Here is a 15,836-nt window from a genome sequence, read left to right as displayed (position 1 = left end):
TTTAATGTTGGGGGGGTTGTATTTTTTTTACAGGTAAAAGAGCTGATTACTTTGAGGCAATGCCCCGCAAAAAGCCCTTTTAAGGGCTGGTAAAAGAGCTGATTACTTTGTAATTTAGAATAGGGTAGGGCATTTTATTATTTTGGGGGCTTTTTTTATTTTATTAGGGGCTTAGATTAGGTGTAATTAGTTTAAATTTCTTGTAAAAAAAAATTATTTTCTGTAATTTAGTGTTTGTTTTTTTGTATTATAGATTAGTTTTTTTAATTGTATTTTAGTTTAGCTAATTGTATGTAATTTATTTAATTATTTTATTGATAGTGTAGTGTTAGGTGTATTTGTAACTTAGGTTAGGATTTATTTTGCATGTAATTTTGTAATTATTTTAACTAGGTAGCTATTAAATAGTTATTAACTATTTAATAGCTATTGTACCTAATTAAAATAAATACAAAGTTGCCTGTAAAATAAATATAATTCCTAAAATAGCTACAATGTAACTATTAGTTATATTGTAGCTATATTAGGTTTTATTTTATAGGTAAGTATTTATTTTTAAATAGGAATAATTTATTTAATTATAGTAAATTTATTTAGATTAATTTAAATTATATTTAAATTAGGGGGGTGTTAGGGTTAGACTTAGGTTTAGGGGTTAATAACTTTATTATAGTGGTGGCGACATTGGGGGCGGCAGATTAGGGGTTAATAATTGTAGGTAGGTGGTGGCGATGTTAGGGAGGGCAGATTAGGGGTTAAAAATTTTTATTATAGTGTTTGCGAGGCGGTAGTGTGGCGGTTTAGGGGTTAATACATTTATTATAGTGGTGGCGAGGTCCGGTCGGCAGATTAGGGGTTAATAAGTGTAGGTAGGTGGCGGCGACGTTGGGGGGGGGCAGATTAGGTGGTAATAAATATAATATAGGTGTCGGCGATGTTAGGGGCAGCAGATTAGTGGTTCATAAGGATAATGTAGGTGGCGGCGATGTCCGGTCAGAAGATTAGGGGTTAATAAGTGTAGGTAGGTGGCGGTGACATTGGGGGGGCAGATAAGGGGGTAATAAATATAATGTAGGTGTCGGCGATGTTAGGGGCAGCAGATTAGGGGTTCATAGGTATAATGTAGGTTGCGCCGGTGTCCGGAGCGGCAGATTAGGGGTTAAAAAATTTATTATAGGGTTTGCAATGTGGGGGGGCTTCGATTTAGGGGTTCATAGGTAGTTTATGGGTGCTAGTGTACTTTATAGCACAGTAGTTAAGAGCTTTATGTTCCAGCGTTAGCCCATAAAACTCTTAACTACTGACTTTTTTTGACGGTAGGAGTCTTGTCGGTACAGGCTCTAACGCTCACTTCTTCCAAGACTTGTAATCCCATAGAAAAGATAGGATACGCAATTGACGTAAGAGGATTTGCGGTAGCCTCGAGTCGCGGAAAGAAAGTGAGCAGTAGACCCTTTCCTGCCTGACTCTAAATACCAGCGGGCGTTAAAAAGCAGCGTTAGGACCCCTTAACGCTGCTTTTGACGGCTAACGCCAAACTCTAAATCTAGGCGTATATTTGGCAGTGTCATCTCATTTACCTGACAATCAGCAATTCAAGCATATGAAGTGTACTTCCAGGAGCGGACTCCCGTGTACAGTCTCTATCCCAGAAGTCAGGAGGATCATCCAGTCATGTTACCGACTGCTTGTTTCCACTTCTCTGCACATAAGACTCCAGTCTCAATAATATTCCTTCATGATCCCCGGTAATAGTACAACTGTACTATGGCTCATGAGTTGCTTACAAACTAGCATAAACAAAGAACCACCCAGCTTCCAAACATAAGTTCATAAGGAAGCCGGGTTGGAAAATAACTCTACGCATTTCTCTCCATCACAGCAGAGCTTTATCAAGAGGATAATACGGCTATGCACTAGTTTCCTATTTGTATGTATCCAACTTGTGTCACGTGAATGCAGTTTATCTCCAATCGCCAACCGAATGGAGTGCCTTTCCCAGCTGGTTGTGGCACAAGCGGCAATTTAAAATGTATATATTTTATTTAAAACATTTCATTTTACCCATTAAAACACCTTTAGTAGTGTATGACCACCATCACTTTTTAAAATCTTATTCATGCAAAAACATTATATTCTTAACAAAGGGTTAGCAGTGGTACAGCATTTATCAATTCTGATCTAAGTGATACTCAGGTTACATTCCTAATAGATATAATGTGCTTTATTTTGGAACATATCTATTTTCTTTTTGAAAAAAAGACTTTATTAGCAAATAACAAGCACAGCAATGTGCCTATGCTAATCTCTATATGGCCTCTTTTGAAAATAAATATATTTGGTATAATAGTCCATACAGGGAATCCCTGTTTAGATATCATAGCTATATTGATGATACTATCATCATCTGGCAAGGAGAATAACAATAACTTAAAATTTTCTATGAACTCCTCCCCCACATCAATTTAATTTTTAGATCTGGTACTATATCATGACGAGACAGATAAAGTAGCTGGGAAGAATTACAGAAAGAGTATGGAAAGGAACAGCTTCCCTAGAGCAGATAGTGGGCATTTGCCCATATGGAAATAAAATATACCATTTGGTCAATTTCAACAAATTAAATGAAATTGTACTATTGTACTTCTGTTCTTATACTTCGGTATTTTTACAAGTCTGTCGGTGACTTTCTGAAGAAGCAGCTGTACTACTACTCTGTTGTAAACACAATCCACTGAATATTTTTATTTTGAACGAAGACATTAAGGTGTCTGTAACTTTCATATTTCTGTCGTAATAATAACTAGGGAATTTATTTGACACAAAGATCACTGGTGCATTTCTGATACTATAGCACCTTGGGAATTGAAAGAACACTTATGGTTGGTGTGTATTTTTCTGATTATACTTCATTGCCTTCTGGTTACTTATGTATGTTAATGATTAATTCTTTTTGCCGTTGTCAAGGGGTTGCACTACTTTGTCTTTGTTGTTTTTTAAGAAGATAAGAAGAAAAGAAACATCGGATGGAATAAGAGGACTGTTGGCATGAAGATGAAGAGGACTGCCCCGGAGGACTGCCGCCATGAAGAAGTGGGGGCTCCACCGGAGCTGATTATGTAGCAGCCAGGGTCAATTTGGGTGAGAAGAAAATTTGAGATTTAGCGTTTTTTGTTGTATTTAGAATAGGTTTTTTTTTAATTTTTTTTATTGGGCAACAGAGCTGTTAGACCTTAGAGCAATGCCCTACCAAATGCCGTTATCAGGCCAATACCCAACAAAATGCCCTTCTCAGTCCATCTCTTTTAGTATAGGTTTTTATTTATTAAGCACAAGAGCAATGTTTACTCCTACCAAATGCCCTTCTAAAGGCAATGCCCAACCAAATGCCATTTAGGGCAATCTATTTAGGATTTTTTTAATTTTTTTTTTAATAATGGGCAATTTTTCGAATAGGTTTTTTTAGATGGGTTTTTGGGAGGTGGGGGTTAGTTTTATTGTAGAATGGGTTATTTTTGTTTTACTTTTTAGAAAAAGAGCTAAATCACTTTAGGGCCCTACAAAAAGCCCTGCAATTGCTATAGTAACTTTTAGTGTTAGTATTGGGGGGGTTTTATTTTAGGGTGTTTTATTTTTTTAAAAGGGGATTTCAGTTTTAGTATAGGCATAACAGTCTGTTTTAAATTTTTGGTAGTGTTTCATTATTTTTTTTGGTAATGTGTTTTTTTATTTTCAATAATTTTAGTTTTTCTTCATTTTTGTAATTTAGGGGGTGTTAGCTTAGAACTCTGGGGGGTTTGCTATTAGGTAATTTAGTAGTGTAGGGGTATTTTCCATTGGGTGGTTGTGGTGGATTAGGGTTTAATAGGTTAAGGGGCTTATTTGCGATATGGGGTTGTGGTGGTTTAGGGGTTAATAGGTTAGGGTGTGGGTAGGTCTTTAGGTTATAGCAGATTAGTGGTATATAGAGTAGGTTGCACTGGGGGAGGGCACGTAAGCGGTTAATAATTTAGTGTAGCATTGCATTTATAAACAATGTTTAAATTATATGTATTGTCATGTATAATGCATATTATTTTAAAGGGACAGTCTACACTAAAATTGTTATTGTTTAAAAAAATAGATAATGCCTTTACTACCCATTTCCCAGCTTTGCACAGCCAACATTGATATATTAATAGGTAGGATGAAGACTTCTTCAGCGCCCCTTGGATGATGACTTCAATCGTATGGAAGACTTCTTCAGCGCCCCTTGGATGAAGACTTTGGCCGCTGCGGATGTCTTCTTCTGTTCCATCGGTGGTCGACTTCTTCAGCGCCCCTTGGATGAGGACTTCAATCGGATGGAAGACTTCAATCGGATGGAAGACTTCTTCAGCACCCCTTGGATGAGGACTTCAATCGGATGGAAGACTTCTTCAGCGCCCCTTGGATGAAGACTTCGGCCCGCTGCGGATGTCCTCTTCTGTTCCATCGGTGGTCGGCTGGCTGAAGACGGCTAAAGGTAGGATGATCTTCAGGGGGGAAGTGTTAAGTTTATTTAAGGGGGGTTTGGGTTAGAGTAGGGGTGTGTGGGTGGTGGGTTTTAATGTTGGGGGGGTTGTATTTTTATTTTACAGGCAAAAGAGCTGTTTTCTTTGGGGCATGCCCCGCAAAAGGCCCTTTTAAGGGCTGGTAAGGTAATAGAGCTGTTAACTTTTTAATGTAGAATAGGGTAGGGCATTTTTTTTATTTTGGGGGGCTTTGTTATTTTATTAGGGGGCTTAGATTAGGTGTAAGTAGCTTAAAATTGTTGCCATATTTTTTAAATGTTTGTAACTTATTTTTTTTTATTTTTTGTAACTTAGTTTTTTTTTTTGTACTTTAGTTAGTTTATGTAATTGTATTTAATTGTAGTTATTTGTAGGTAATTTATTTAATTAATTTAATGATAGTGTAGTGTTAGGTTTAATTGTAACTTAGGTTAGGATTTATTTTTACAGGTAATTTTGTATTTCTTTTAGCTAGGTAGTTATTAAATAGTTAATAACTATTTAATCACTATTCTAACTAGCTAAAATAAATACAAAGTTACCTGTAAAATAAATATAAATCCTAAAAAAGCTACAATGTAATTATTAATTACATTGTAGCTATCCAACGGCTAGATTTGGAGTTTTGTCGGTAACGACCCGAAAAACTAACGCCGGCTTTTTTCTGGCCGCACCAAAATAACTCTGGTATTGAGAGTCCACATAAAGGCTGCGTTAGGCTCCAAAAAAGGAGCGTAGAGCATATTTAACGCAGCTTCAACTCTCGATACCAGAGTTGCTTACGCAAGCGGCCAGCCTCAAAAACGTGCTCGTGCACGATTCTCCCATAGGAAACAATGGAGCTGTTTGAGCTGAAAAAAAACCTAAGACCTGCAAAAAAGCCGCGTTCAGCTCCTAACGCAGCCCCATTGTTTGCTATGCGGTAACACTTCCTACGTCTGCACCTAACACTCTAACATGTACCCCGAGTCTAAACACCCCTAACCTTACACTTATTAACCCCTAATCTGCCGCCCCCGCTATCGCTGACCCCTGCATATTATTATTAACCCCTAATCTGCCGCTCCGTAAACCGCCGCAACCTACGTTATCCCTATGTACCCCTAATCTGCTGCCCTAACATCGCCGACCCCTATATTATATTTATTAACCCCTAATCTGCCCCCCCACAACGTCGCCTCCACCTGCCTACACTTATTAACCCCTAATCTGCCGACCGGACCGCACCGCTATTATAATAAAGTTATTAACCCCTAATCCGCCTCACTAACCCTATAATAAATAGTATTAACCCCTAATCTGCCCTCCCTAACATCGCCGACACCTAACTTCAATTATTAACCCCTAATCTGCCGACTGGAGCTCACCGCTATTCTAATAAATGTATTAACCCCTAAAGCTAAGTCTAACACTAACACCCCCCTAAGTTAAATATAATTTAAATCTAACGAAATTAATTAACTCTTATTAAATATTAAATAAATTATTCCTATTTAAAACTAAATACTTACCTGTAAAATAAATCCTAATATAGCTACAATATAAATTATAATTATATTATAGCTATTTTAGGATTAATATTTATTTTACAGGTAACTTTGTATTTATTTTAACCAGGTACAATAGCTATTAAATAGTTACCTAGTTAAAATAATTACAAAATTACCTGTAAAATAAATCCTAACCTAAGTTACAATTAAACCTAACACTACACTATCAATAAATTAATTAAATAAACTACCTACAATTACCTACAATTAACCTAACACTACACTATCAATATTACAATTAAATAAATAAAATTCCTACAAATAAATACAATTAAATAAACTTGCTAAAGTACAAAAAATAAAAAAGAACTAAGTTACAAAAAATAAAAAAATATTTACAAACATAAGAAAAATATTACAACAATTTTAAACTAATTACACCTACTCTAAGCCCCCTAATAAAATAACAAAGACCCCCAAAATAAAAAATGCCCTACCCTATTCTAAATTACTAAAGTTCAAAGCTCTTTTACCTTACCAGCCCTTACATACAATACCCCCCCATCAGCCGATCAGCCAATAGAATGTTCCGATCAGCCAATAGAATGCGAGCTCAATCTGATTGGCTGATTGGATCAGCCAATCGGATTGAACTTGATTCTGATTGGCTGATTCCATCAGCCAATCAGAATATTCCTACCTTAATTCCGATTGGCTGATAGAATCCTATCAGCCAATCGGAATTCGAGGGACGCCATCTTGGATGACGTCCCTTAAAGGAACCGTCATTCGGCTAGTAGGCGTCGGGAGAAGAGGATGTTCCGCGTTGGAGGTCTGCAAGATGGATCCGGAAGAAAGAAGATTGAAGATGCCGTTGATAGAAGACTTCATCCGGATCATGGACCTCTTCAGCTCCCGCTTGGATGAAGACTTCATCCGGATCATGGACCTCTTCAGCTCCCGCTTGGATGAAGACTTCAGCCGGATCATGGACCTCTTCAGCCCCCCGCTTGGGCTTGGATCAGGACATCGGAGGAGCTCTTCAGGACGGATCGGTGAACCTGGTATGGTGAAGATAAGGTAGGAAGATCTTCAGGGGCTTAGTGTTAGGTTTATTTAAGGGGGGTTTGGGTTAGATTAGGGGTATGTGGGTGGTGGGTTGTAATGTTGGGGGGGGGGTATTGTATGTTTTTTTTTTTACAGGCAAAAGAGCTGAATTCTTTGGGGCATGCCCCGCAAAGGGCCCTGTTCAGGGCTGGTAAGGTAAAAGAGCTTTGAACTTTAGTAATTTAGAATAGGGTAGGGCATTTTTTATTTTGGGGGTCTTTGTTATTTTATTAGGGGGGCTTAGAGTAGGTGTAATTAGTTTAAAATTGTTGTAATATTTTTCTTATGTTTGTAAATATTTTTTTATTTTTTGTAACTTAGTTCTTTTTTATTTTTTGTACTTTAGTTAGTTTATTTCATTGTAGTTATTTGTAGGAATTGTATTTAATTTATTTATTGATAGTGTAGTGTTTGGTTTAATTGTAGGTAATTGTAGGTATTTTATTTAATTAATTTAATAATAGTATAGTGTTAGGTTTAATTGTAATTTAGGTTAGGCTTTATTTTACAGGTAATTTTGTAATTATTTTAACTAGGTAGCTATTAAATAGTTCTTAACTATTTAATAGCTATTGTACCTAGTTAAAATAAATACAAAGTTACCTGAAAAATAAATATTAATCCTAAAATAGCTACAATATAATTATAATTTATATTGTAGCTATATTAGGATTTATTTTACAGGTAAGTATTTAGCTTTAAATAGGAATAATTTATTTAATAAGAGATAATTAATTTCGTTAGATGTAAATTATATTTAATTTAGGGGGGGTGTTAGGGTTAGGGTTAGACTTAGCTTTAGGGGTTAATACATTTATTAGAATAGCGGTGAGCTCCAGTCGGCAGATTAGGGGTTAATAAGTGTAGGCAGGTGGAGGCGACGTTGAGGGGGGCAGATTAGGGGTTAATAAATATAATATAGGGGTCGGCGGTGTTAGGGGCAGCAGATTAGGGGTACATAAGGATAACGTAGGTGGCGGCGCTTTGCGGTCGGCAGATTAGGGGTTAATTATTGTAGGTAGGTGGAGGCGACATTGTGGGGGGCAGGTTAGGGGTTAATAAATATAATACAGGGGTCGGCGGTGTTAGGGGCAGCAGATTAGGGGTACATAAGGATAACGTAGGTGGCGGCGCTTTGCGGTTGGCAGATTAGGGGTTAATAAGTGTAGGTAGGTGGAGGCGACGATGTGGGGGGCAGGTTAGGGGTTAATAAATATAATACAGGGGTCGGCGGTGTTAGGGGCAGCAGATTAGGGGTACATAAGGATAACGTAGGTGGCGGCGCTTTGCGGTCGGCAGATTAGGGGTTAATAAGTGTAGGCAGGTGGAGGCGACGTTGTGGGGGGCAGGTTAGGGGTTAATAAATATAATAGAGGGGTCGGCGGTGTTAGGGGCAGCAGATTAGGGGTACATAAGGATAACGTAGGTGGCGGTCGGCAGATTAGGGGTTAAAAAAATGTATTTGAGTGTCGGCGATGTGGGGGGACCTCGGTTTAGGGGTACATAGGTAGTTTATGGGTGTTAGTGTACTTTAGAGTACAGTAGTTAAGAGCTTTATAAACCGGCGTTAGCCCAGAAAGCTCTTAACTACTGACTTTTTTCCTGCGGCTGGAGTTTTGTCGTTAGATGTCTAACGCTCACTTCAGAAACGACTCTAAATACGGGAGTTAGAAAGATCCCATTGAAAAGATAGGATACGCAATTGACGTAAGGGGATCTGCGGTATGGAAAAGTCGCGGCTGAAAAGTGAGCGTTAGACCCTATTTTGAGTGACTCCAAATACCGGCGGTAGCCTAAAACCAGCGTTAGGAGCCTCTAACGCTGGTTTTCACGGCTAACGCCAAACTCCAAATCTAGGCCCAAGGGTTTATTTTACAGGTAAGTATTTAGTTTTAAATAGGAATAATTTATTTAAGTATAGTGTAGTGTTAGGTGTAATTGTAACTTAGGTTAGTTTTTATTTTACAGGTAAATTTCTCTTTATTTTAACTAGGTAGCTATTAAATAGTTAATAACTATTTAATAGCTATTGTACCTAGTTAAAATAAATTGAAAGTTGCCTGTAAAATAAAAATAAATCCTAAAATAGCTACAATATAATTATTATTTATATTGTAGCTATATTAGGGTTTATTTTAAAGGTAAGTATTTAGTTTTAAATAGGATTAATTTAGTTAATAAGTTATAATATTTAGATGTATTTAATTAATATTTAAGTTAGGGGGGTGTAAGGGTTAGACTTAGGTTTAGGGGTTAATAATTTTATTATAGTGGCGACGGTATAGGGGGGCAGGATAGGGGTTAATACATTTATTATAGGTGGCGACAGTGTAGGGGGGGCAGATTAGGGGTTAATAAGTTTAAAGGGACACTGTACCCAAATTTTTTTCTTTTGTAATTCAGAAAGAGCATGCAGTTTTAAGAAACTTTCTAATTTAATCCTATTATCAATTTCTCTTCGTTCTCTTGCTATCATTATTTGAAAAAGAAGGCATCTAAGCTTTTTTGCTTTCAGTACTCTGGACAGCACTTTTTTATTGGTGGATGAATTTATCCACCAATCAGCAAGGACAACCCAGGTTGTTCACCAAAAATGGGCAGGCATCTAAACTTACATTCTTGCATTTCAAATAAAGATACCAAGAAAATGAAGAAAATTTGATGATAGGAGTAAATTTGAAAGTTGCTTAAAATTTCATGCTCAATCTGAATCACGAAAGAAAATTTTTGGGTACAGTGTCCCTTTAATATAGGTGGCGGCGGGGTCCGGAAGCGGCAGTTTAGGGGTTAAACAATTTATTTAGTTGCGGCGGGGTCCGGGATCGGCAGGATAGGGGTTAATAAATTTATTATAGGTGGCGGCGGTATAGGGGGGGCAGGATAGGGGTTACTAGGTATAATGTTGGTGGCGGTGGGCTCCGGGAGCGGCGGTTTAGGGGTTAATACATTTATTATAGTTGCGGCGGTGTCCGGGAGTGGCGGTTTAGGGGTTAATAACTTTATTTAGTTGCGGGGTGCTCCGGGGGCGCCGGTATAGGGGGTAGAACAGTGTAGTTTAGTGTGGCTGCTTAGTGACAGCTTGTCAATAAAGCTGCCAAAAAGCCGAAGAGCAGCGAGATCGGATGAGTGATAACTATCACAGTCCGCTGCTCATCGCCCTGTACTTGGTGCGCGGCTTTTTGACAGATTTATTGATAACTTTGGAGAGCGTATTCAGGTCTGCAGCGGCGATGGTAGGCGAGCTTAGGCGGGCGTATTGGGGCCGGCGATGGCAGGTAAGTAGACACGTTGATAACTAGAGGCCATTGAAACAAGCTAAAACATACAAGCTCACACCAACAACTGGGCTATCTCTACATGAGATCAGGAAAAAAATGGAAAACATCAAGGTAAATAAAACTCCAGGTTCAGATGTAATACATCCAAAGGATTATATTCAACATATAACTTTATATTTGGAAAACCAAGATTATACATTCAAATCAGTTTGGTTTTATGAGAAATAGACAATGTGAAACTAATCTTATTAGATTATATGAGGAAGTAAATAATAATATACTGTAGATAAAGGGGAATCAGTTGACGTGATAAACTTGGATTTTGCAAAGGCTTTTGATACAGCACCACATGAAAGATTTCTGTACAAAATTAAGGCACTGGAAATAGATGGAAATGTTAGCACATAGATAAATAACTGGATAAAAACAAGGAGCAATAAGTAATAGTAAATGGATCATACTCCTATTAGACAAGAGTAATTAGTGGGGTCCCCCAAGGATCAGTTCAGGCTCCTGTTCTTTTTATTAATGACCTGGAGGAAAGATTAAATAGCAACATCTGAGTTTATGCAGACTGTACAGGTGATTAGGTCAGAGAAGGATGTAATTGTTTTACAAAAATTGGAAGAATGGGCTGGTAAATGGCAAATTATATTTAATTCTGGTAAATATAAGGTTCTACATTTTTTAAGTAAAAATATGTAGGTTATCTATTATCGAAGTGTTACTAGGCAGAAGAAGAAAGTTATTTAGGCGCACTCATAAATAATAAGCTAATACTCTGATTTTACTTTAGATAATGCGAAGCCTCAAACATTTAATTTTAAATGCACTGACAGATTATGGAACAATACTTTAAACCAGAAGTGAGCTTTGTAACATAGCATAGCAATATAGTTGATGGGGTTAAAAGAACACAGAAGTCCTACTTGATTTACAATTATATTAAGAGATTATGATATTTTCATTTTATAGTGTGAGCTTACTGATCCATAGGGGCATATTTATCAAGCTCCGAATGAAGCTTGATGCCGCGTGTTTCTGGCGAGCCTGCAGGCACAAAGACTCTGAGCAGGCGGACAGACATCGCCGGAAATCAACCCGATCGAGTACGATCGGGTTGATTGAGACCCCCTGCTGGCGGCCTATTGCAGGGGGCGGCGTTGCACCAACAGCTCTTGTGAGCTGCTGGTGCAATGCTGAATACGGCGAGCATATTGCTCGCCGTATTCAGCGAGGTCTGTCGGACCTGATCCGCACTGTCGGATCAGGTCCGACAGACCTTGATAAATATGGGCCACTGTGTGCACTTGAGGTTAAAGCTCAAAAAATGTGCACACTGTCTGATAGTATAGTTTGTAAGCTCTGTTATGGGCACCTGATCATGTCACTTGCAATGTATCATTCTCAAAAATCCTATTTAGAATTGATATGCTGCTAAAATAATGTTGTGCTGTATGCGTGGGCTCCTTGTAGTTAGTGTTGTGCCGCCGCAGCAAGTGCATTCTGCCAGCCTATCCATCTGCTCTTATTCTTATCTCCTTAAATGCTTCTGTGCAATAGATTGTGCCACCCCTTCAAGAGCTGTCCTTACAATATATCACCACATCTGTTCCCTGTTACATTACCAAGAATATTAATTTGAAGAATTCTTCCTATGTGCTATGTTTATTTTTTAGCGCAGACCAGACTCTTGGTAGTGAATAAGTTAATAAGTTACCGTGCATTACAGCAGATATTATCACAGTTCTCCTAAGCATCTCTTTATTATTATTATTATCGGTTATTTCTTTGATATAATAGTTTGATTCAAAGTTTAAAGGGCCATTATATAAATAAAATGACATGCTCTAATTCATTTAACACTAGCAACACTCCAACTCTATGTATTTATCCACTACAGAAGGGGTTTAACACAAACTTAAATTACTGCTTATAAACCACAGAGCACTGCTGGTCCTAAGCAGAAGCACAAAAACATGTAGGGTAAGAATACAAGTGGTGCACAATCAATAGAGCAGGGTGAGATATATTTTGTGCATTGCTAATATTTTTGCTCTCCACTTGCAATCTATGCCTGATAGTTGTAATCTGTTCAGTACTGAACCATTTCTCATCTCTGTGCTGAAGCTAAACTTAAAGGCCTCTATTTAACAAGGTCTGTCTGACCTGATCCGACAGTGAGGATCAGGTCCGCCAGACCTCGCTGAATAGGGCGAGCAATACGCTCTCCGTATTCAGCATTGCACCAGCAGCTCACCAGCAGGGGGGTGTCAATCAACCCGATCGTACTCGATTGGGTTGATTTCCGGCGATGTCTGTCCGTCTGCTCAGAGCAAATCCAGCTAAAATAATTTATATTATTATACTAAAACTTTATCTAGAAACTTATGTGGCCTCAGAGAGAATTTGAGGGATTTCGACGAGCGGGAGCTGCGAAGCAACACTCCTATATGAAGCGGCCCTGATCTTGAGAAGCATCAAACTTTCATCCCCGGTCTTCTGCCCTTTCCTAGAGTAGTGAAACATATAAGTGTCTCACACATAAGGATCATTCCTAAAACTGATCAGGGCTGCAGAAACCCTCTCCTCCTTGCCTGTAGATCAGGCCAAAGTATTGTACTTAGACAGCTATAGAAGTCAGACCCCATAATTCACTCTGACAACTGTCCACAAGATATTCCTATCTTAACTTTGCAAAAGATATGGAGTCCTTAGACAATTAGGAAAATGTCCAACAACATATAGTGGAACACTTTGCAGATCTTAAGCAGAGCCTTCTTGAAGTATCGGAACACGCCCAGCAACTACCACAATTTACACAACTTGAACCTCAATGCAGGGACTATAGAGCTCTGCCCACACCGGCAAATGCCTGCCCTGCAAGTGGAAGAGATGACCCTAAAGATCACAACACAACTTACACGGCACTTGAACTGACCTATACTAAAGAGCTGGAGCCATAGTGATGAGACTGCTTTAACTAGCCTGCTTGGGAACATTCTGCCTAATGATACAAATGATCCGAAGAGTTTCCCTACTCTCTCTCCAGCAGGCATCATTAGAAAATAAGCAAAACTGCCATCATGGATCCCAACCTTGCCTGGGGATAAATGGAGGCTGGTCAGTCACCTCACTGAGGACATAGTTACTTCCCCACTATCCTTGATACAGGACTCAAGGCAGCACACCTTATACTGTCCAGATCACTTTAAGTCTGGAGTGTGTTAAAAACTTTCTTCTAATAACGAGCAACTTTGAGTTCAGCTAGTTTACCCTACCTGTCACTTGCTTTCTTGCAGTCCTCATGGCTCTCTTTCTTTATCTTATACATTGTGTATTATTAATATGCATAGGATGGCAGTTGAATATGTATCTAGCTTGCTTTGGTTCTTTTTTAGTTAGTTTGGATGTTGTATTTATTTTTGATTACGTTTCCAATCATATACAAGACCTATAGAGATCTCAAGTGTCAAATAAATCACACATCTATATCAATAGACTGCATATGCACAGGGTGACCTCAGAACACTTCTAGATATTCTAGAGCATTAACACCATCTTAGAAATGGTGCATATATATACTTATTTTGACCTGTACCTATACCCATTAAAAATCTAGTGTCTATATATGACAAGACCCACCTAGATCCCTCATCCACATACCTACATAAGTAGCTTCAGTGTGGGTGCTGCCGGTGGCTGAGGCAGCATCATATTTACTGCATAGGTGAGGTCCAGCTTATGGTTAATTTTTTTTGGCGTTGTCCCCCCCCCGACATAACTAGTTCTAGTGCCCCATTTATAGTTCTGAAGAGTGGTGTCTCACCCTGAATGCCTTCCAACTATGTGATGTTTCATGATCTATACTATACTGACACACTCAGAAATATTGCATAAGTAAGATTGCAAATTCCCAATCCATTTGAAATATTTGGTTCCTAACAAGTATCAGTTTTTTTCTAAGGATCCTTTTACAGTATGACAGCTTTAGAGTGATCCATTTTGACAGTTAAATGAATACACTGTGGTGCTGTCTCCTTACAAATCTCCACGGCCCATAATCTAATATAATTTCAAGCCTTTTGTCACTACTACCACCAACTCTAGATATTAGAGGTTTATATTGGAGCGGCTCTTGCCCGCTCTATCTTCGCACCCAATACCTCAGTCAGCAAATTAGTTCAACATACATTTGCTCTGAAGTTACCACTGTATTTTGCGTTAATCAATTGGTCCAATGGTGACCTATTTAACTACTAATTAAAATAAATATAATGACCCAATTGGTCCATAAGTGACCTGAACAGTAGTTACCCCAATGGAATATTTACTAGAGAAAATGAGGTTCAACTTATATAGGCTCAACCTTATTTTAGACTACTATTCCATGTACTGTTACTGATACTAACCTACTTTTATTTTATCTGTAGATTATAGTTCGTATTGTATTATTTGTCTACAATTAAGAGGCAGGTTATTGTATTGTTGTTTCTGTTACTAAGCCACATATATTCCCAGCTCACATGTAAATTGACATGTAGTTTACCATATTGACCTAAAAGTAACCTGTCTTCAAAATGTTGATGTTTCTAAAGCCCTATTATATCTTGTATATTTTGAAAACCTCAATAAAAGAAAACAAAAAAGACCTTGACGTTGTTCCTGGGTTTGTCCCATTTGGTCAGATGTGGTAACTAACTCTTCCAGTTTTGCTTTTCTTAGCTGAGTACTTGCAAGCGAGTGCTATACTTTCTTTGTATTAATTTGTTTTGTAATTTTCCCTATGGGCCTTGCACCCAGACTTGTCTTGGGTTGGGTTAACTGCCTAGGACTCTGGTGACAGTATAGCTACCTGTGAGTGCTATTGAGCACCCAGGGCTGTGCATGTTGCAGGGTCACAGGATGTGTACCCAGTCCAGTCCAAGACTGCAGTCCCCTACATGTTTTGTATATATATATATATATATATACAGGGAGTGCAGAATTATTAGGCAAATGAGTATTTTGACCACATCATCCTCTTTATGCATGTTGTCTTACTCCAAGCTGTATAGGCTCGAAGGCCTACTACCAATTAAGCATATTAGGTGATGTGCATCTCTGTAATGAGAAGGGGTGTGGTCTAATGACATCAACACCCTATATCAGGTGTGCATAATTATTAGGCAACTTCCTTTCCTTTGGCAAAATGGGTCAAAAGAAGGACTTGACAGGCTCAGAAAAGTCAAAAATAGAGAGATATCTTGCAGAGGGATGCAGCACTCTTAAAATTGCAAAGCTTCTGAAGCGTGATCATTGAACAATCAAGCGTTTCATTCAAAATAGTCAACAGGGTCGCAAGAAGCGTGTGGAAAAACCAAGGCGCAAAATAACTGCCCATGAACTGAGAAAAGTCAAGCGTGCAGCTGCCAAGATGCCACTTGCCA

The sequence above is a fragment of the Bombina bombina genome, chromosome 3 (assembly GCF_027579735.1).
Source record: "Bombina bombina isolate aBomBom1 chromosome 3, aBomBom1.pri, whole genome shotgun sequence".
NCBI lineage: Eukaryota > Metazoa > Chordata > Amphibia > Anura > Bombinatoridae > Bombina > Bombina bombina.
The sequence above is the reverse complement of the archived record's forward strand: the minus strand, read 5'-3'. Positions refer to the sequence as shown.